Source organism: Falco peregrinus, chromosome 5 (genome assembly GCF_023634155.1).
Source record: "Falco peregrinus isolate bFalPer1 chromosome 5, bFalPer1.pri, whole genome shotgun sequence".
NCBI classification, from domain to species: Eukaryota; Metazoa; Chordata; class Aves; order Falconiformes; family Falconidae; genus Falco; species Falco peregrinus.
This window is the reverse complement of record NC_073725.1, coordinates 109272917-109295382: the sequence shown is the minus strand read 5'-3', so window position 1 is coordinate 109295382 and position 22466 is coordinate 109272917. Positions and strand designations below refer to the sequence as shown.

Genomic DNA, 22466 nt, shown 5'->3' with positions numbered 1-22466 from the left:
TACTCCACTGTCCATTTCCAGAAGCAATAGTGCTAAGGCAGTACAGAAAAGCATTTGAGCTGCAGAGTTGGAGCATCATTTTCCAAACTATTGTTTCTACACCTATAATTTCTGGATAAATTTGTAAATGTTCGCATATCTGCTTGAGGCAAGCTCTGTTCAACTGTGAAGTAAATTTTTTCTCCCCCCACCCTCACCAATGGCATTGAAGCTACACCTTCATTTAGAATTTTTATTTCAGGAGGAAAATGTACTGGAAGTTAAGCTGGCGTACAGCACAAAGGGAATATTTTGAATGTGTTAAATGTTTGTGAAAATTCTTACTTGGTTTTATTGGTGCTAGGCAAGATCTTGGAGATACCTTTCAAAGCATGTTCAGTTTTCTGAAAGGAATTGGGGCAGAGACATTCTGACATTAATAAGTAAGAGGGAGTAAATAATAGGTATTATGTGCACAGGGGAAAATGATTTGAGTGTAACATAATAAGATAATAAGGAGAAATTAAGTGGTAAAAAGATTTTGGTTTAACAGCAAAAACTGCATGGTGAATATTTGCCTATTAATTTAATTTCACTGCAAGTTCCCTGTGAAACTTTAAGTCTCAGGGGGTCATTTGTCAAATCTTCAGTTAATGTTTCATTAAAAGTAATTTAAACTTGTGGAGACTGTAAGTAAAATTGCAAGTGCACATTATCTCCCCCCAGTTTCACACTGTCTTGACCCTTCCAGCTAACTTTGGAGGCTGCTCATCAAATATTGAGCAGCTGTTAGTGTAATTGCATTCAGTCCACATGCCTATAAAAGATAATCAAGTCTGGGCTAGCCAGGCAGGCCAAGCAGGCAAGAGGATCTAAAGAAAAAACCCCAAACAAACCAACCAACCAACCAACCAACCACCAACCAACCGAAAAAAAAGAGAGGAGGAAGAAAAAGGCTGTTGCCAACATGTTGCATCCTGGGCTGGGATTAATGAGGTTACCTGTCACTTTTCCTTGGCAGTTGTCCCATCCCTCATCCATGCTCTTCAGAAGGCCACAGGGAGGGTGTAAGTTCAGCACTAGCTCAGGAGCTTTTTAGTACTGCTACTTTTGTACTCCTAGAGTTTATCAAAAAGAAAATATGAATTAGAGCATTTAAAAAAAAAAAAAAAAAAAAAAAAGAGATAAGCCTAGTTGTTAAGAATATTTAAGAATATTCAATAGTCCTGGTTAGGAGTGGTTCAAAATGAGGGAGACAATGTTGATGGAGTTGAGAAGACCTGCAGATGTCTTGTTTTAAAAGCAGACCTGTGAGAAGTGTACATGTACGAGGCTGCTCCTGTCCTGCTCTTTTTATTGTATGCTAAGTTAATGGGAGGAAGAAATTGTTTCTTAATACTGTACCTAAATACTTGGGCTGATATTTTCTAAGACTTAGATGTAAGCATAACTTTAATTTTAAAGAACACTGTATCTCTATTTTAAATGAAGATATTTAATTTTCTGACCAGCTAGGTGAATGGTAAGCTCTTTCAAGAAGGAAATACCAAGCCAAAGGGCACAAACAGTCTTTGATACTTTTGCACATAAATCCCAGTTTGTAGATATTTATCCCATTAGAGACAAGCTTTACTGGCATGATTAGGAACTATTGTACATGAATTTGGTAACGCATTAGCTTAAATGTATTTGGCCTGATTAACACCAGCTGAACTTAATTTATTACATGTGTGGCTAGGACTGAAGTGTGCTGTTTTGTCTCTTTTCACCAGTGTGACTGGGAAGAGTCTTGCCCAGTGTGGGTTAGCCCAGTGCATGGCAGAGTCTTCAAGAAAACTGTCGTGCCAGCTTAGTGTCCGTGAGCAGGAAATCCATTTTAGCAGATCTGGGGAAGTAGCTAGCGGTAGTGCTGTGACAATTTCAATTAGAGGTCTGAGAATGGTAATTATGTTTACATACCAGCAGTCTGATTAAATGTAAACTAATTATGTGAAAAGCTTAAACTGTGACCTGAATTACTCTGGCTGAATCACGGTTGAACTTCAGCAGAGTTTTTGGATAACATATTATCATTACACAACCTTTCTTTTTTGTAGCTGGGCATATTGCCGGTATTACTGGGATAATCCAACCTTCCTTTCCCCTTTCTCTACTTCTTTCATCCAGCTTCAGGCATAACCTGTAGCTATTTTTGGATTCAGCTCTTCAAAACCCTATTTATAAAGCAAGAGGTATTCAGTTCCACCGGTACAAGAAACTGGGGAATATGAAATGGGTGTGCAGATAATCTGTCTTTTGAAGCAAAAGTGAGTTCAGGAGGATTTTTTTTATACTGGCTGTAGAGGGGCTCTCCTCGTGGAACCTTCTCAGTCTTCAGAGAAGGGAGGGATGGTCTTTGTGGCCTGTTGTGCAAGTTGGTCTGCTGAAAAACAGAGTTTGTGACCCTCTCCAAAGCACGTGAAGATGACAGCTGAGAGAAGGCTGTAAGATATTTTAAGGACCAAGTGCACAACTGGGTACTTAAACCCTAGAGGACATTATCTCCAGAAGAGAGATCAAAATCTGTTTAACATAATCCACAGTCTGCCCTGTGCTGGAGTTCAACTAGTGATCTAGAACAAAATCCTTGAAAACTTAGGCAGTGTGTGTGGCACCATGATCTGACAGCGGTATAAACTGCAATTTTGAGCCAGTAGTACCCAGCAAAATCACAGAACCAAAGGACAGTTCTGGTTGGAAAGGACCTCAGGCGATACCGGTACCTGGTCACCCTCTGTGCAAAGCAGGACTATACTCCATGTTAGATTAGGTTGCTCAAACCCTGAAAGTCCTGCAAAGCGTGTCCTCTCTGTCCGCTGCTGTACTTCCAATGTTCCCTCTAGGGGAAAAAGCCTTCTGGGTTTGGATGGAAAAATATCTGCATCAAAGCGTTGTCTGGTTCACATATCCTTTTGATACAATATAAATCAGCCTCAGAGCCTGAACCACAAGGCTGAACGTAGCATCCCATGATCCTTTCATGGGATTTCAATGTCAAGATCAAAATACATAGAAAACCTGAGCTGTTTATCCAACACTGAACATCATCCTAGAACTCTGGATTTGCAAATTGTATGTCTTTTTTTTAATACTCATGAAAATGTGAACAAGTGTGACAACAAAGGAACAATTAAATTCAATTAGAACTGACTAATGTTACGGTACTGCGAAAAGATTATATCTTGTCAATCTGAATAAGTGATTGCTTTTATGGTTAAAGGATGACAATGCCTCCGGTTCTAAAGATGTAACATTCAGAATTGATCTGCAAATAGGTCTTCTTAAGTCTGACTTTTTCTGTTCTTAGTCCAAAAGGAGCAAAGCCTTCATTGCCTGCAGTGGTTTTGTTTCCGTTCACCAAAGGACTTCTGCAAGAGCCACTCCAACTGGGTTTGCTTGCTTCCATGTGCTGTAGATTACAGACAATTCCCACAGCAGAAACAAATCACAGCAAATTATCTTATTTTCTGTTTTCTTCTTTCTACAGGAATTTACTTCTGGCTTTATTAATTACCTACATGGAAGAGAAGACTGGCAGAAACATTCTGCAGGGATTAAATACAACCACATCTCAGTTTCTTTTCATAGCTTGTTTCCAATATTATGAGTGTTCAAAGGTCAGTTAAAATACCTCCGTGCCTTTTCAAGTGGTTTTTTTGTGGTTTTTTTGTTTGTTTGTTTGTTTTTTTCATTCTTGAAACCCAAACCTTCTGAATTAGTTGTCTTGTCTCTACTTTTCTCATCAGAATTACCGGGAATTTCTGGACTGCTGGCACAGCATTTGGGAGAGGAGATGTGTGTGGAGAAAAAAACAACAACTTGGTGTTTGATATATGAAAGATAGCTGGGTTTTGCAAAAACATAAGTAAATAAAATTTACTTTTAAAGTAAACTGACCTTAATACTCTTGAAACAAGTTTACATCCATATTGGGAAGTGGATTACTGCAGTGATATTTATAGGGCATAATCTGTTAATTGTAGAAATTCATGGGCTTTACAGCCATTTGGTAGCAAAGTCCTCAATTTCTAGTATTACTGCAAGCAGTTTATATTGTTGCATGGAAGCATGTCCGTCTGTTTTTATGTCCTCACTGTTTTTCTGTGAGGGGTAATTTAACACTGTTGGAGGTAACTGAGGCTCAGGAATAGCATATGTAGAATTTTGGTCATGCAGTGCAACTTATGGTTTCTGCTGTGTTAAAAATTGGCACATGCATATTCTCTTCAGCCTGAGCTTATTTGACACTCACACCAAAGCTTTTCAAACCTTTTGCTTAACCTTGTAAAAACAAACAAACAAAAATATTAAAGTTTTTTTCCCCTGTGCAGTGCAGCAGTTGGCCCGGGGAGCCTTTCAATGCATCTCAGCTTGTGATGCTTAGAAAAACTGGGATGCACAAGTAGCCCCTTCTTTTCCAGTAAGTATCGATGCCTTTGTCAACACGCATTTCACATATTTAGAAATAATGAATAGCATCTTTGGAAGATCCTAGAGATCAATGAGAATTGTTATATTTTTCTTTGATACCTCTTTATTATTCAAGTAAAGGCAAGTAAGTACAAGGTGTTAAAGTGTTTCAGCCAGAGATAAAAATGTGCTATTTCATCTTTAAAATCCAGAACTGCTCTGGTCCTTCTGTGCATCTTAACTATGTTTTCTCCATAATTTTTCTGCTATGATTACTTTTCTATTCTTATAGCTCAGATTTCAGCTCTGGGAACTTAACTGTCATGCTGACTTTTAACATCTCCGGGATTAGAAGTAATCTGTACCCTACAGTTTTAATTTTCTGATGATTTGTGTGATTTGATTAAACAGGTGTTCAACTAGGTACAGTTTCTGGGGATTTGGACAAAATTCAGCTTTTCCAATTAATAAGGATTTTGCAACCTTTTAAATAATTTTCAAAGTCTGTTTTAAATAGCCAAGGAGATGAATCTAAGCAGCAGTAATCTCTTCAACAATTTTCCTAACTGTACGCTGAGAGAAACTTTAGGCTAATTATTTTAAAACTGGTGGACTAGATTTTAATCATCAGGTCTCAGGAAACTTCTCCATTCCACTCAGTATTAATGTGATAAATGTGTGCATATTACACAACAGATTTAGGCCTTGTTGTCAGTCTTTAATAAATCAGAACTTTGTTTCTTCTTGCCAAATTTTCTGGTCGTCTTTTCACTCATGCTTATCAGGAGGTTGCTTTGGTGTATAATCGCTAGTGACAATCTCAAAAACAGCCTTTTTAGTTATTTATTGCTTTGGCATCCCTCCCTGTGTTAAACCTTGACCTGCCTGAAAAGATCAGAGATCTAGTTGAGGTGAAAGAAAAATACTGAAGTTTTAGAAAAACTAGCAAAAAAAAAAAAAAAAAAAGAAGGATTAATTCTTGTTGGCACTGGAGACATCATGAAATCGCATCACTTTACTGACATTGCTTTGGCCTTGTTAGTTCAAAGCTGATTTTCTTGCATCCTGTTGTTGCTTTTGTGTCAGGTTTCTTTGGTTTTTTTTTACTTCACCTCAGAGAAGAGTCAAATGTTTTTCTTTTGAGAGCCTGTTTGTATGGCTTGGGGAGTGGTCTTGTTCCTGTACCTGTTTTAGCCATGGTGCTGCTGAAGTCACAAACAAAGAAGTTTATTGCAGTAGAGGTAATTTTATTAGGAAGGGGACTAAAAATGTCTTAATGTTGGCATTGCCTGTTACTGTTTCCTACTTTGGATCAAGTTCTCAAGTTCATGGTACCATTTCTGATAACTTCTTGTTGTGACAAAGTACAGGAACCCTGCCTGGACGCTGTCTGGCACTGAAGGCGCCATGTGCTGCTGTGCAGCGACGCCTCAGTCCAGTCTGGTTTCTCAGAAATGAAGTGTGAGCTTCTATGGGGAAACGTATATAATATTAATTAGATTGCCAAATATGTGATGCTTCCATCTCTGACTGTGGTCTGGGTAAGGCAGGTAGCTGAACTGTCTGCTTTCTGCCATCGCACTGCTGTTTCTAGCGGGGCTTATTCTGGCCTATTAGAGTGGGAATAAGAATCTCTTCGTAAAGTATTATGTTGCTCTGAGATTTTTCTGAACCTGGCTGAAGCAAATTTAATGCTCTAACTCCTAACACAAGAATTCAAATTATTTTTCCATTTACAGAGTTTAGCCTGGGAAACAGCAGTTTGTTCAGAAGTTCCTAGACCCATTAGCAGACCTCCTCTTTTATCTGACTTCAAGTGAAAACAGTTTTGCTTTAGTTCAATATATTTGAAATGGTGTGACAGCCTATGCAATGCTAAGCTTTGAAAAGTCAGAGCTGGATGTCATCAACCTAGAAATGACAAATCACATCATCCTGATTAACTGCATTACCTGGAGGAAGGATAGTGACGTGACATTGCACTAGATCTGATCAAGAACCTTAAGGGATCCTATAAATAATGTCTGTATAGGACTGAAGACAAATCTTTTGATGCAGACAGACATCTGCTTGTTAATATAAGACTTGTGTCTAGTCACAGCAGCGCCAGCCTGGCCCATGTTACGTTGCAAAGGACACATTAGGATGTTGTACCCTACAATCAACACTATTAACTGCAGCACTCTGATAACCAGTGCTAAAACACTACCACATTGACTACGTTACTAAATCATTAAAAAGCTCTGATGAGCTGAGTGTGTGCTACGTGACTGATATCTGAAATGATTTCCCAGGAGAGATGACTTGTCACTGAAGAACAGTTTGAGTAAGCCACATGGCCTCTCCTGTATCCTTAGTAGCCAATACGCAGGGCAAAAATTTTTAAAGACCTGGTCTAATAATGTGGATGGCACATATATATATATATTTGAATATGTTAGATTATCTTAGGCTGATTTTGCATCTTTCTAATGTTTAATTACAGGAAAGCATGTTTCCTGAGAACTATGTAATCACAACAGCAAGTTCTAAGGAATTTTTGGGAATACTGGCAGGCTTGATGTAATACATGTCACCTTGAGATCTGGACTGAGAACCTTCCTACACAGCAGCATGAGATGATGTGAAATGGTGTTAACAATGACAATAATAATAATAGAAGGAAAAAGAAGGAATATTTAAAAAAGGAAAGAAAAAAGACAAGTGAACAGAATATTTCTCACTCACTGCTGGTTCAATTCTGACAGATGAAATTACCTGTGTTATCATCTCCAATGACTGGCCAGGTAATATATTGAGGAAATACCAAAAGTAGGAGAATCAGTGACAAGGGGTTGCAAGAGGAGTCATCTTGAGCAACTAAATGGGGAAGAATTATGCTGAAGTTGTTCAGCATTTTCAGACAGAGGTAGGTGTGTGTATATTTAATAAAATCGCCGTAATGGTATTATTTACAGCTAACCAAGTGCTACCAAGTGCGTACATGTATTTGGTATCCTTTCTGCATCCACGTAAGGGTGTGCAGATCTAACATTTTTACGAGCTCTCTCTGGAGCTGACCAATACAACAGAGCAGACAAGGAATAATTATTGTAGACATACTCCAAACCGTGCATTGAGCATGTTATTACTACGAGATGCCTAAAAATAGCATCCCAGGACTTGCCTGGAGAGCTCTTGTCTGTGCTGAAGAAGAATGGATATGCCACTTAGAGCCTATTATTTAATGAGAAAGGCAATGTTGACACAAACTAAATTGCTTTAAAGCAAGGTCAGTCATTTTTCATGAAGAGAAAGCCTTGTGTTTCTACCAGTCAACAGTTCCCACCGGTGACCTGATTAGGCTGACACAGATACAGGGATGGAAGGAATTATTCTACTATATTTAAATACAGATATGCTTCTGGTTTTCAGTTTAGCTGAGCTGAACAAATATTAGCTTGGAATGATCTGAAACTGAAACATTTCAATAAATTGAATATTTTTTGTAGGTTGAATGAAGAATTATATCCAGCCACAAGTAAATCGAAATTTCAACTGCCCTTAATAAAAGCAAAAGGCTTGACTCATAAAACGGAAAAAGCTGAAGTCAGACTCTAATTTGGAAGGCAGTTCAGCTTGAAACTATTTTTCTTTTATTTATTATGAATAAATTCTTCCTAGAGAAAAATCCTTCAGCCCTATATTTCAAAAAAAAGTGCATGTATTTCAGGGGGAAAAGCAGAATCTACATTGCTTATTCAGTTCTCCCCATTCACAAAATACTGTTCTTGGTGGAGATGAAAGCTAACTCTTTCTGTACTTGTGAGGAAAGTTTCATTTGGAACAGAATGTCTCCTCACGTAACAAATCACCTGCTCCCTCTTTATTTCAACTTCCAGAATTTGTCGAGACTGTAGTCTAGCTGGAACTTGAAGTGGAGAAATAAATTGTAAAGCCGAGTGGAGGTGGTGGTAGTCACTCCTCCTTCGTTGACCTTGGTGCTCGCAGGGCTGTTTCTCACTCTTTTCTCCTCGCCCTCGCTGCCGGGCACTGGTTTCCCCTTTCTGAAATGCCGTTTTGCAGCGGCTGCCCCCACACCGCTGCGGGGCCCAGCCGTGCCCTGTGGCAGGGCCACTACAGAGCCGTCCATGCCCAGCATGGGGTGGCCCCGGCATCTCCCCCCAGAGACCCCCACCGCCAGCCCCTGGGCACGGGTGTCTCCACTTTAAAAAAATGCAGTTGTGGAGAAATGATGTGAAGGAAAAAGAGGTATGTCACTAGAGCCACGAGGAAGTATTTCCAGGGGTTGTGTGAAAGAACATAAACAGAAGCAGGAGGGGAAAGCTGAGTGGACCCTTGCTCTATGTTACTAGTTTTAACGGGAGAGCCTGTACTAAATCAGCATGAAACAACGTGACCCGAAAACGCTGCTGTTCAAGAGACCGTAGAGGAGAGGTATCGCAGGAGGATATTGTCTGTTACAGGAATGAAGAGACCGGAGAACAGAGAGGAAGGAGGACTTGAGGACAGAGGACATCTTCTAAGTTATGAACACACTGTACATTAGGCTTCAGCACTGTCACCCCTGATGTTCCCCCTCCCGCAAACCAGTGACGCGGACAGGGAGGTGCGCACCGTCTACAGGCTAAATTTTACAGTCACAAGAATTACGTTCACCTAGGGGAAAAAACAGGTGAATACTTGCTGAGTGTTGTGTTGATCAGTTAAGTCCCTCTCACAGCCTACTCAGGTGTCTCTTCTCCATGGCATCATTAGTTTCTCATGAACTTTGGCCTTCTACTTTTTTCATTTGTTTCATTTTGTTTTAACAGACTATCATTTGTGAAGGAAATCTGGCAAATATAACGTGATCCAGTGCAGACTGACTTGTGCTGTTTCATCAGGTTGGATAGATGATGCCCACTTCAATTTCTGTGTGTGCCTAAGCTGAAGCCCTGCAACATCATTTTATCTGTCATCATTAAACGCATTTCCAGATATTTTTAATAGAAGTGTCTGGCTACTTGGAGATAATGGACAAAGCATTTACAGTAATCACCTGTTCTCGCTATTCATGGGTGCGCAAGGAATCCACCAGCACAGTGCATCTTTTCAGAAGGATTTGGACCCTGACAGCCTGACACCATTGCCTTAAAGCCACATCAATGAAAGATTTTCGCGCAGCTACCAAAAAGATTTACTGGGGAGCCTGTGGGCTGAGCATTTCCAGTCTGGTGAAGTAGAAGTAATAAGAAAAACGGTCATGGTAAGAAAAATTACTTCCTGCACCTCTATTGTTGTTGTCCTAATTTTTTTTTATATGAGTTAAACTCTCTTGTTTCCTATTGCTGGGTGCCTTGAATATTAACTCTTCAACATTTTTTGACAAGTCTCTTAGTCTGTAGCAAACGGTAACTCTCCCATTCTCCCCATATCTTTAACAATTATCATTTGAAAGTCCTTTGCAATGAGGAAGCGAGAGAAAATTTTGGGGTTTCCACAGTTTTTTAATAGCTTGAAAAATTATCCTGGAGAAGAAATAGTTGATGTAATTGGTCTAGAACTAATGAAAGAGGAGCTCTGATGAAATATATTGATATTTACCATAGTCTGCCTACAGAAGCAATTTTCTTCATTAATTCTTTTCTTCTTCTTCAAATTAATCTGGGGATAGTAAATATTAAATGCTCACCACTTAGAAGGAAAGGGATTTGTCACAGAGCAGTGGCACTGTGGCATTTGTAGAGACTTTTCCATCACTAAGGGATAATCGGTTTAATGACGGTGTGAACAGATTGCTAACTGCTGTGGTGGGCTTTCTGGGCTGGAGGGAGGAGGTTAAAGTCTGGCAATGTCAGCAGGTACCTGGCAAGAAAGTATGTTTGTTTTCTATACCAAATGTCATGACATTTTTGTTTTGTCTTCATTTTTCTTGTGGGCTCTTGCTCTGAGCAGCAGTTTTATTGTGAAATGCCGTTGCATCAGATCGAAGCTGTTTATTGTGCGCTATATTGCGCTCCGGATAAACCGAAAGGCATTCTGCCTACTCAAGGCTTAAACACAGGGTGGTGTTATTGCATTCATGCAGTTAGAGATGCATGCTAGAGGCTCTCAGCTGCTTGCTATCTGTAGCTTCTGCTGTATATGGTGTATCTGTGTACAGCAAAGTGGGTACATTTTATTTTCAAGAAATCTGTGTATAAATCCGGTGCAATTAAAATTATTAACCATAATAACAAATCTGTAGCATCTTTGACGCTATGAAACCAACACCTGGTCTCATTTCAGACCACTAGCTTGGTCTAAGCTTCAGATAAATAACTCCTTGGCTGACCTGTGCAATGGGAAAGTGTACAGAACACCTTGCTCTGCTACTTTGAGGTGAATACAGAGTCTCGAAATCAGACCAAAGTCCCCAGGCGGCTTGCCAACTGCCCTAGATGTTCTCAGTGGATTGTTAGCACTGCAGAAATTAGAGTACTTGTGAAATGCAGGAGGGTTTCGTAGTACCAGGGATTATTTATACCAAATTTCCACTGGTTTAAAACGTGTGATGGATGAGATTCCTACTTAAAACCACCTCTCTAATAAAAGCATGTTGCTGCTCAGTTCTACTCTGATCTGCAGAAATTTCAGCTGGGAAGTGTGTTTGAGGGCTTGGTGCTAAACATAGTGAATATCGTGATGTTAGATGATCAAAAACTGGTATTTGAAGTGGTGATTTCTATTGTGTTTTCCTATGATTTGAACGATTTGAATTACCAGCATTTTTGAAATGTCGGTTAGACGTACAAGACTAGAGCTACCTGAGCCAGTCAAGGGTTATTAAAGGGCCGTTGCATCCTGCCTCGTGCTGGTGAGTGTCTTTGCTCTAGTATGATATAGAAAAGTACCAACAGTTTTCCAGTTTCCTAAGTGAATCTCCCGCAAGTTATAGAGAAGGCAAGGAACCAAGAGGAAAGTGTGGGTAAATTCCAAGTCACAACAGAGCAGAAAGTACAGCTCCAGTTCTCAGCACATAGGAGTTTGGTTTTAGTAGAGGTCTTACCTCATCATACTCAGGAAATGGCCTGCTTGCTTTCTTCCAAAACTTCCAACTCCTCCTCCTTACTGCTGGCCGTGGGGCGAATGCGCCCTCTCTGCATGTATCCCTGTGTCCTAAAACAGAGTGACAGCGTGGGAGCACTGACGGACGGATCCACAGACAGGTCCTGAGCTGCAGGTGCACAGCTTGATGTTGTCAGGCACATTTAAGATAGTTTTTAATATTTGTCCTACTGAATGTGGATATTGTGCTGCTGGGTTTGGGTGAAGCTCAGTGGGACTTCAGATCTGACATTGCTTTCCTTTCACCCTACAACTGTGGAGGTATTAGACAGTCCCATTGGCAGAGGTTTTAAAGAGGTCCAAGCACTGCGCTAGGAAAACATTGTGGCATCATCAGGAGAACTGGAAGGATGATAGGGATTTAACTGAATGTGCTTGCTTTTCTTTTAAATTTATGATATGTAAGACACTTATTAGAATATGCAATTAACCTTGAGTTTCTAAAATTGTGATGTATTTCTTTCCTTGGAATACAGTTCCAAATGAACTGCTAGCATAACTTCAGAAATGCCCTTGAGGTATTTAATATATATTAATTAAACAGGTGATTTTATGTACAGGTGGAGAGCCGTATAAATACTCAGACTTGGTTATAAATATTAGATTTAATCTTGGTAAGGACACTTAAAATAAAAGTGAGATATAGGTACGCATCAATTCCCAGGTCACCTAATTAAGTGGCATCCTTGCTTTGTAATTTTTATTGTGCTAAACAAGGAATGTGTATACTAATTAAGATGACTAATAGTTACATTCAATCTAATTATAGTTCTGCCAGGAGGCACTATAATAGTTAAGGGTCTGTCAATGTTTTTACTACAAAATCTTGGTCTTAGTGGTGTGTAGCTTAGCTATAGCACTGTACTTGCTGCCTTACAATGTGGTAGAAGATGAAACACGCTGCATGTACTGTCTTGATTTGAATTTTATTTGTTCACTTGAAAGGCATCTTTTTTGTAGTGTTTGAGATAGAAGGTTCAAAGTAAAAATACTGTTTATTGGTTTTGAAGCACACAAGAAAACTTCAGAAGTTTACATTGCAACTTGTTCCATTTGCATAAATATAAATATTTTGTTGTTTATTTGAGTGGAATCTCCTATGTTAGTAAAACTGAACAGGAAATCTGGCAGGAGCAAGATCTGGGCAGAGCTTTGGGTTCAGTATTTTTATCTGGGATGGTTCAGACTGGCAGAGATTTTTTTTCTTTTATATTTTATATAAAAATTTTATATTTATTTTATTTTATTTTATATGCACAGAAGGCAATGCTTTTGTCTTCACTGGGGCAGAAGTGGGAACAAGGACTGTGAAATGGACCTAGGCCTCACACAGGCCCTGCTGCCCCACTGGGTGTAGGTGTTGAGTAGACGATGGGGTGTTTTGAATCTGAGTTCATCAGCAAATCAGTAGCTATTATGTCATGTCCTGTCCTGAATGGAGAAGCTGCTTGTTAAGATTAACATTTCCCATGAACTTTTTTCTCATGGTCTTTTGAGTACTCTAAAAATGGGCAAAGAAGAAATAGATTTGGTGACGAATGGTAAATACAGATCCAGAAAAGTGTATTTAGAAGATAATAGCCTCTTTTTTTTACAAAGACTCTGATAAGTCTCATGAGAAATCTGTTCAAACTATCATTACGTAAAAGCTGAGAAATTATTTCAGTTTCAGATGCTGTACATCTGGAGAACAGCAGCAATATACCACGTCTTCTCAGAAGTTAGTATGAGAGAGCCAATTTTGATTGGATTGTGTTGGTTTTGATAAGGTGAAAATGCAGGACAGGTTGGACAAATCTCACTTAAAAACAATCTAAAAGTGTTACTTGGTACACCTGTGGCAGAGCTGCATTTTCTCTCTAACAAGAATGATATTTTTGACCTGAATTTTCAGGGTAGTTGTACAACTGTAGTGCCCGGTGACAAAAACGGTGATTGTCAGGTATGCCCTGGTGGGCTTCAGTACTGCTTATGCTGGAACACTAACCGCAAGATAACACCACTCCAAATGAACAGTGTCTCTGTAAATACCATGGGACTCATTAAGAGCCATGGTTTGGCAATTAGCAGTTTCCGAGTGGCAACGGTGAGTGAAGATGTTTCACAGGGTGAAACATCCTTAGGATATTTCATGAGCTGCCAGAGTAAGAGAGAGACAGCGAGGCTGAGGCAGTAGCATTTTGCTCGAGGCTGAGATTCACAGCTCAGCATGGTCAGAAGATTAGTAGGAGGAGTAATTTTTTTTTTTTTCACCGAAATGCTCACCTAGAGCATCACCATGCCAGAATCTGACCCTCTGTGAAGGGGACCAGCTTAGGTTATTTTGTACGTCTAGTCTCACTGGCTGAGGCCACGCGTGTTTGTTCAACCTTCAGCTCTCGGACAACTCTCTTAAGTGCCAATCTGCCTTCTGCCCCTTCTTCAAGAGCTTCTTTTAGTGATCCAGACTCAGGTCTGCCTGTTGGTTTTCTGCAGACACCTACACAACTCATCCCATTCAGTGAGCATTTCTGGGTACTGCTCAACTCAAGGTGATTTTTTCAAGTCATCCTTTATTTTACAGCTTCCTCCTTCTTCAGATAGAAGCTCCCAGAAACCCAGCAAAAGCAGCTCATCAGCCTCGACTGCTTCCTTGTCCCAGGTGTGGTGGTACAGAGTTACTAACGTACAGTACGTGACAGCAACCGGTCCTGATGTGCAGTGTTTACAGTAAGGGCTTTGCACCATCATACAAACAGACCTTTTTCTTTCACCCTCCCAAAGATCAGAGCTAGTATTTGCACGAAGTCAACAATTTGTGTTTAATGTTATCTTTCATACACTGCTTGCTTGCTAGAAAATACGTCACCCTTGTAAGTGTTAAGTGTTTCATTCAAGAGACAGTTGAGAGAGACAACAAAGAACAAAACAATGCAAGATAAGCAAAAGCCTCTTAAAATGAGCTTGGAAATTTACTACTGGCCTTTGTTCCCTTATGGAGTTTCTGGTGCTGCACCAAGAAAAAAAAAACGTGTGTGTGTATATATATATATATATATACACTTAGGAAATCGTATGCTGCCTGAAACATGAAATCTGTAGCACATTCTGAATATGTTTTTTGTGTAACAGCAAGAGATTAGAGATTTTTTTTTTTTAGTGCTGTCTTATTAAGCAAATAGAACAGACTTTCAGCTCTTCATTGTCTATAGTTTACTTCTCTTTTGAGCTGGTATAAGATGAGTTGAAGCTCCTCAATCTTCACTGACTTTCATTTTCTCACATCAGCTGTGTTTTTTGAACAATGGTTTATAGGAATAGACACATTTACAACATGGTTTTAGCTGATCTTATTTAGAATTATATTTAATAGTAGTTTTTAGCCATCTTTGCTGCTGCTCTTTCTTGCATTTATATGCATTTGTTCTGAAAGATTACACCAAATATAAGCTATGCACAGTCAAGGAAGCTTGAAATCCATACCCATAGCTGACTTTTGAAGCCAAAATAAGAAAAGCTACACAAGCAACAGCTTATTTGAGATGTATATAAACTGTGTCTGCACATATATGCAGGTAAACATATTTTGTATATGTGTGTCTGAGGTTTGCTTCCTGGTACCTTTGTTACCTGGTAAATTCATGGTTTATGGAATTTTTTGACTGAAAGGGTTCAAATTCACCCTGATTTATGGCACTTTGTTATACTCAAAGGTTTATTCTGAATTCCACATTGGGTAAAACACACTTGCTGGCTGTGTGCCAAAGCCACAGCAAAACCAGTGTGTCCAAACAGTTGAGGGATTGGTCACTGTGTCCTCCCATGCTTGGCAGGGTCATGAGCCTGTGCAAACCCTTCACCAAGCTGGACACATTTTCCATGTTTTAAACTGTTCCCCAAAAGGAATGGGACTTCAGGGATGAATGGCCAAGGGTGATTTGTAAAATCTCCCAGCTTTTTACAGCATCTCTTTAGCAACTCGGTGTCCTGAATCGGGAAGCGGTTGATACGTACGTGTTAGCCACTAAGTGCAACTCCTGTCCAGAGCCAGGGAGAGCTTTTCGTGGCCCTGTTCCCCTGCGGCTGTGGCCAGCAGCCCCGTGTGGTGCCATACATCGCAGTCTGTGCAGGGGAGGGTGCAAGGAGGAATGCAAAGTCCAGCAGAATCGGGCTCCTTACTCCAAGAACATCTCGTAAGTGCTTTTATCCCTCTTCCCCAAGAGACAGAGACCTTTGGATAGGACATTCCTTTTAGATGTGCATAAACAAAAATAATCAATACTGTCTTTAATACAGTATTATTTTGTTTGTTCCCTAATAGTATTTAGTTTAGAATATGCACACGTAGGCATCTCCTGTTTTGGTCTATACTCCTTACTTTGCCAGACCACAGCAATCTGGTCATAACATCCTTATATATGGAGCTGTTTTTAGGCAACATATATTCTGATGTTAACGTGCCTGTGTTTGGCTCAGGTTGGTCCATGTGTTGGAGTTAAGTGGCTTTTCTATGATGTGAATAGCCTTGCTCCAGTGTGTCTCAAGAAAAATTCAGTCATTGGAAATCCTGCTTGGATCTTTCAAAGAGATTATTCTAATGGTTTCAAATGAGAGGCTTAGGAGTTTGAGAGGTAGGTGTTTTCACAGGCTGTCTCAGTGCCGATCACTCCTGAATTTCATTTGACATGCCTCACAATTAAATATAATACAGCCGTGAGAATGTAGGTCAGCAGTCTCTTTATTCTAAGTATGATTTGTTTTCAAGGTGAAAAACCCCTACCAAACAACTTTAAAGGAACTAAGAGAGAACAAAGAGCACAAAAATTACTTCAAAATAAACTTTTAATGAAGCTTTCTGCTACACACTTAAGGAACAGGTATTATGTTTCCTGGGGCACTATTAACACGCTGAATTAGCTTTATGTGCTGCCACTTTATTCTGAGACTCTCCTGATTATCATGACTTCGCTGTATGCCACTGTTCAGCATACTAAATGTCTGCTGGAAGAACAGGTCCCAAGGCTGTGAGTTAGGGACCCAGGGGCTGCAGACTTGTGCTTTCTTGAAGAAAGTGTCTCTGCAGATTTCATAGTCCAGCTTTTGTAGTAATTCCACCTCAGCTGTGCGCCCATCTGCCCGACCTGTCTTTAGTGTCCCTTTACAATCTGCACAGGCTGGCACAGCTGTCCCAAGGCTCCTCTGCAATGTCAGACAAGCAGAAGGGTTTCCCCTCTGCCCCATGGGGGGGGGTTTGCAACCAGCGCTGGCTTCCCCCGGGCAGCTGCTTGTCACACACACACCTGAATCAGCAGAAACTGCCTGGCTTATGAGGCATTGAATTTAAAATTCAGTTTCTTGCTTCCCCTCAGACCAGGATTACCCTGGAGGCATACAACTGCTTATTCTTCCCTTACAGCAGCACAAACCAACGTAGAATGGCCGTAATGGAAGACATGAAAATGCTAAACATTGATATTTAGCATGTAGAAGCCCGTATTAAGGCCCCGCTATGCAAGACAGGACACAGAACAAAAGCACGCTCCTGAGAAAAACACTGTGCTTTAGTTGTGAGAAACAAAAGACGACTGTACTAAATAGATGAGGGGGTTGGAAGTAGCAATGAGATGACTATACTATGTTACTACAATAAGCAGCAGCCGCAGCACACCAGCTGCCTAACATCTTGCAGAAACAGTTTTGTGTAGTTGGAGAGCAACTTCCAACCATTTGCTTCACCAAAAGTATGCATTTTTGCATTTCAACCATAGGCAGTTTTTTCATTCGAGGTGCACCAAGGTACTGGCTGTAGAAATTAACCTGAATACATATTTCCCTGGTGCCTGGCTTGATGCTAGAACAGGGATTAGAGATGAGTAAGCACTTTGTGAAGAAGGAAAAATAGTGTGAAATTTAATTTCACTCTCATGAGGGGGGCTTACAACCCTCCCCACCCTCCCCCAAAATAAACTATGCTTGTATTAAAACAAGGTGAAAAACATATGTGCAACTGATAGAAAATAGCATTCAGACAGCTGATTACTAGATTGATTGGAACCAAAGTGGATTGGCACTGAGATGGATTAATTGATTTTCCTGCATTTGGCAGAAACAAGGTCTGTCATAACAATTCTTAGCACTTCACAAACATTAACTAATCATTCGCCCTCTTGCTGTCAGGTAGTAATTTTCCTTCCTATACAGGTGGAAAAAACCCCAGCAGCCAAGGATGAGTTACCTGCCTCAAGTGAAGCATCCTGCCAAAAGTGGCAGCAGGTTACCACTGCACCTCAGCATGGGGATGCCGTGGGGAGCCCTGGGTCTCAGAGAGCCTGGGAGTTTTGATTTCATCCTGGTTTTCTGGGATACAGAAGCCAGATTAGTCTGAGGTGTCTGCAGAGCTGAATAGGTACAGTTTCTGTAAATGCTGTCTCCTTTCTCATAGGAATGAAGCCTGGAGCTACTTCCCCAGTGTCAGGGTTTAACCCCAGCCAGTAACCAAGTACCACGCAGACGCTCACTTCCCACTCTGCCCCAGAGGGATGGGCAGGAGGGTCAGGAAGGAATGTAAAACTCAAATGTTGAGATAAAAACAATATATTAACTGGGAAAAAAAACAAAATAAACCCAATAATAACAACAATAATTATAATAATTATCATGAAAAGGAGGCGGAAAGGGAGAGGAATAAAATCCAAAAAGAAGGAAGAAAAGACAAGTGATGCACAACACGTTGCTCACCACCTGCTGACTGATGCCCAGCCAGTCCCCGAGACATGATTAACAGGCCCCAGCCAACCCTCCTGCTCTGTTTATACACTGAGCATGACATTCTGTGATACGGAACATCCCTTTGGCTAGTTCGAGTCACCTGTCCTGGCTGTGTCCCTTCCCAATATCTTGTGCCCCTCCAGCCCTCTCGCTGGCAGGGCCTGAGAAACTGTGAAAAGTCCTTGACTGAGTATAAACATTACCCAGCAACAACTAAAAACATCAGCATGTTATCAAAGTTGTTCTCACACCAAATCCAAAACACAGCACTGCACCAGCTGCTAAGAAGAAAATTAACTCTGTCCCAGCTGAAACCATGACACTGAATGAACAGCAGTCATTGATAAAGTATTACAAATCTGCAAACAGTGAGCTTTATCTAGCCTTTTCAGTTTTGAACAAATATATAACTATATGGAAACCAGATGTTTCTCCCACCTGTAATATTATCTTCCATGTCCTCTCCTAACTCTGAAAACAAGATTAAAATAGATGGCCTTATAAAAACATTACAGCATTGAAGGTCAGTTGTCCTGTGCAGTAGGCTTAACCTTCTTCACTGGACAGGGCCAATGCAAACACAGTATGTGCGCTAAGAGTCTTATCTCACTGCCTTGCCTTACACTCTTTCTTCCTTTTTTGGCTGAGCTATTAATAAAAAAAATGACAAGCTAAAAATCAATGTCAAATATAAAAAGTGTTTATTATCCATGTGAAACCTAATGCTGCATTTCCTGCAATGGCAGCAGTTGATTGATGAGGCTGACATGTAGGAGCATCCTCTAGTTTTGACAAGTTTGATAAAGCCTTCGCCTTGATTTTTTTTTTCCTGATGGATAAACAGGAAACAGGTGTGGCAGACTTAAAATATAGATAATTTTTTTTGGTGTGCTTACTGTCTACTGTGAAATCCTGGTCTTTGGAAATTAAAATCTTTGACATCAAGTATCAAGCTTTCTCTCCAGCTTCCCTTGGGATAGCTTTGTGTACTTTCACTTCTGCAGCATCGTTTCCTATCCTTCCATGCCAATGGCATGTATCCTTCTGCCAGCCAGTACGTAGCAGTAAAATCAGTCGCTGTTTTAGTACTTTTACAATCCCTGAATTTTGTTACAAGTATTAACGAGGACACGCCTTCATTCCTTTGTGCTCCATCACATTACCTCCTCTTACAGCCTGTCTCTCCAAGGAAAGGTTGTAGGCCAGTGTGCTGCATTCAGGATTATCAGAGTCAGTGAAAACTATATGGTGAGCACTTATTTCATGTGGTACTGCTGTTCCTGGGGATCTCTGAATCCACTTAGGCAAGGCACTTTTGCATGTTACAAGGAAAGAAAATATAGACCTGTTAAATTAGATTTTGTCTAAAACAAGGGATAAAATTAAATACAATTACAGAACTAGTTCTTAACTTGAAGATTTAGATCATCTTAAAACCTGGAATTTGCCTATTAGAGGCACAAGGCCTGGCCCTGCTAAAGCCTAAAACCACACAGTGCTGAAGGGGGAAGTGTTAGTGCTACTTCCATTAATCGTTAGATGTGCTGCCAGGTTGGTGGGATTAATTCGCCCTGAAAGTAGAATGACAGCTTATAAAGCAGAAAGTTAACATGGTCATTGAAATGCTGAGAGGAAGAGTATATCTGACATTAACTCATTTGTGTTTTCTCCCCTTATCCATAACTGTTCAGACGCAAAATTTGCAGTTGTAGTTCTGCATCACTTGCATGCTCCTCTCCCAGTGAGGGGTGGGGGAGGACTTGGCCAGCTCTGCTGATGGGCTTGCAGATGATGGGCCCAGATATGATGGCCCATTTCCTTTGAGAGGCTGGAGGGAGGTAGGGGCCGAGAACGGTGGAAGGGATCAAGGATGCTGGCTGAGCAGGCATGGGAAGGGCAATAGCAGGGAGCAGGTGAGCCTGGAGACATAGACAGAGCTACTTCTTGTTACCATGTTGTGTTTTGATTGTTAGAAAAGCCAAACCTCTCTGAAGGAGAAGCTCAGGTTTCTCCTGTTTTCTGGTTGTGGACAAGTGTCTGCTTTGGGCTCTCATTCACTTCTTTTCAGGCACTGAGCCAGCCACAGGAACCTGGGGATGTCATTCAGTGGCAGCTGTCTCGTGACTGGGACTTTTGGCTACCGGGTCGATACCTTTGGAATTTTGCTGTAAACGTGTTATAGTGACATCAAACTGCATCGTTAGAAAATGAAAATCACCCTTCCTACACCATGACAAGGTGCTTTGAAATGGCTGCTCCCCCAAGGCTTAGTAACACAAAGCATGTTGGTGTTCACCATTGTCTTTAGAAAACATCTGTATTTCTGACATGTCATGTTGGCACCATTTACCGTAAGAGCTTGAAGCTTTTCCAGCTTGCTTTGGTGGTCAAACTGACCACAGCTATATCCTACATAGGCAGCGCCATGAAGGCATCTATTCAGGCTTGCTCTGCCTTCTGTGGAGCTAGGTGATTTCAGGGTTTGTGGCAGGTGCTATAAAATGGGGGGGGAACTCTGAGGCTGAACTAGCCTAGTTGATGATAGCATAGTGAATTAGAGATTTCTACAAAGAACTGAAACTCTACGATTTGAATTCCTGTCTAGTTTGGTCTGAACAGCTATAAATAAAACTAATTCAGAGGAAGTGTCTTTACTGATTAAAAAAAAACCAAAATAACTTGGTAACATCAGATGTATCATTAACTTTTGTCATTTGTTTCTAAAGGAAGCAATGTATTTTACCCTGAGATCAATCAATTATCATGTGTGAACTCTGCTAGTGATAGAGTATCTGTCACATTTATGAATTCATGAAGCACCTGTAGATTGTCTTTGGCAATAATAACTCCTCTGGGCTCTAAAAACATATTCTTCAAGTCTTTGTAGCCCAGCATGTCTGGCTTTCTGCTTCCTGTCACAACATGAGTCCAGAAATCTCAGTGCTGATGTAGTGATCATTGATACTCCTTTAACTGATATTCCTTAAAAAAAATAAAGAAATTAATAGTACAAATGAAACAGGAATGATTAGTGAGATAATACCACTTCTAAGTTACTTCACCAAGAGCAAGACAGAGACGTCTGGGCTGTGAATTTGAGGCCGTAGGTTGAGGTGGACACTCCACATCTACAGTAGTAGGGATAGGGAATCTATGGGCAGCTGCTGGAGATAATCCAAACTGTGAAGGAAAAAATAGCTAAGCAGGGCTGGAAAGGGATGGTGAAACTTTTGGAGAATGTGTTGCAAAGATAAGTCACTTTAAAGTGATCCACGTATCCACTAGAAACACTAGCCCCAGCTTGGACTCCAGTAACATCTAGGGTACGGCTTTTAAATCGGCTGGGTTCAGATGAGAAGCATTGGTTCCTGCGATTGGGTATGATTGCATGGGAGCTCAGACTTGCTTGTAGAATTCAAACTCAGATTTCTAGGATGTCCAAAAATTAAATGGTACAGCCCAGCTTTCAGACTGGGCAGGCAGCTGCAGGGGATGATGATTATTTTTTTTTTAATTTAAGAAATAAGTATGCCTCATGTTAGCAACTCGCTGTTTTCTCAAGAGTTAATTTTTCTGCCCTCATTTTCCCTTGAGTTTATTCCAAGTTATCTTAATCACATGCTATAAAGTAATTAAAAAATATAGGTCTTTAAATCCTTCCCTCAAAATGGCTCAGAAGGGAGTATGTGGGTCAGGGGAACGTTAGCACCAGAGAGTCTCATCAGACTGTAACAAGATAAATTATTCTACCATTTGCGAGAGCAGAATATAATGAGGTTTGACACAGTGAAAAAAACTGAAGCTCATTCTGTGACTGAAATTTTACCTATAAGGGTAGTTTCGAAATATCCCCAAGAGATGTTTGTGCAGCTGTTTAATACGATGTGTTTTCTTTATAGATGCTTAAACAGTCAGGCTTGCAGGAGCATCTGATATAGCTGTGGCGCAATGGAGGTGTTGGGCAAGCAGGAGGTGGATCCAAATCTGTCTTTTTGTCCTGCAGTTATTCAGAGACTAAGAGAAAAAGACCCACAAACCACAACAGAGTGATTTAGTTGGAACCACCCAGTGCCCCTTGGCTGAGTAGAGGGGTTTGGATGAAGGGCCTGGCTGAGTGTTCGAGGGTGGGGGCTCTGAGCAGAAACACTGCTCTGTAACAGAAATGCCTTTCCCAAGATGATCGGTCAAAACTAGTAAATCAG

The 22466-nt window shown here is 40.6% G+C and overlaps 1 long non-coding RNA gene across 1 annotated transcript in view; it reads left to right on the top strand.

Annotated features, from left to right (window-relative positions):
• Positions 1-7082: 7082 nt before the first annotated feature.
• The window catches only part of LOC114011358 (uncharacterized), a 38740-nt gene continuing 23356 nt past the window's right edge, over positions 7083-22466 (top strand). The window contains exons 1-3 of the long non-coding RNA XR_003553209.2: positions 7083-7336; positions 8895-9103; positions 9243-9676. This is a non-coding gene — a long non-coding RNA (uncharacterized LOC114011358). The remainder of the gene's footprint in view (positions 7337-8894; positions 9104-9242; positions 9677-22466) is intronic.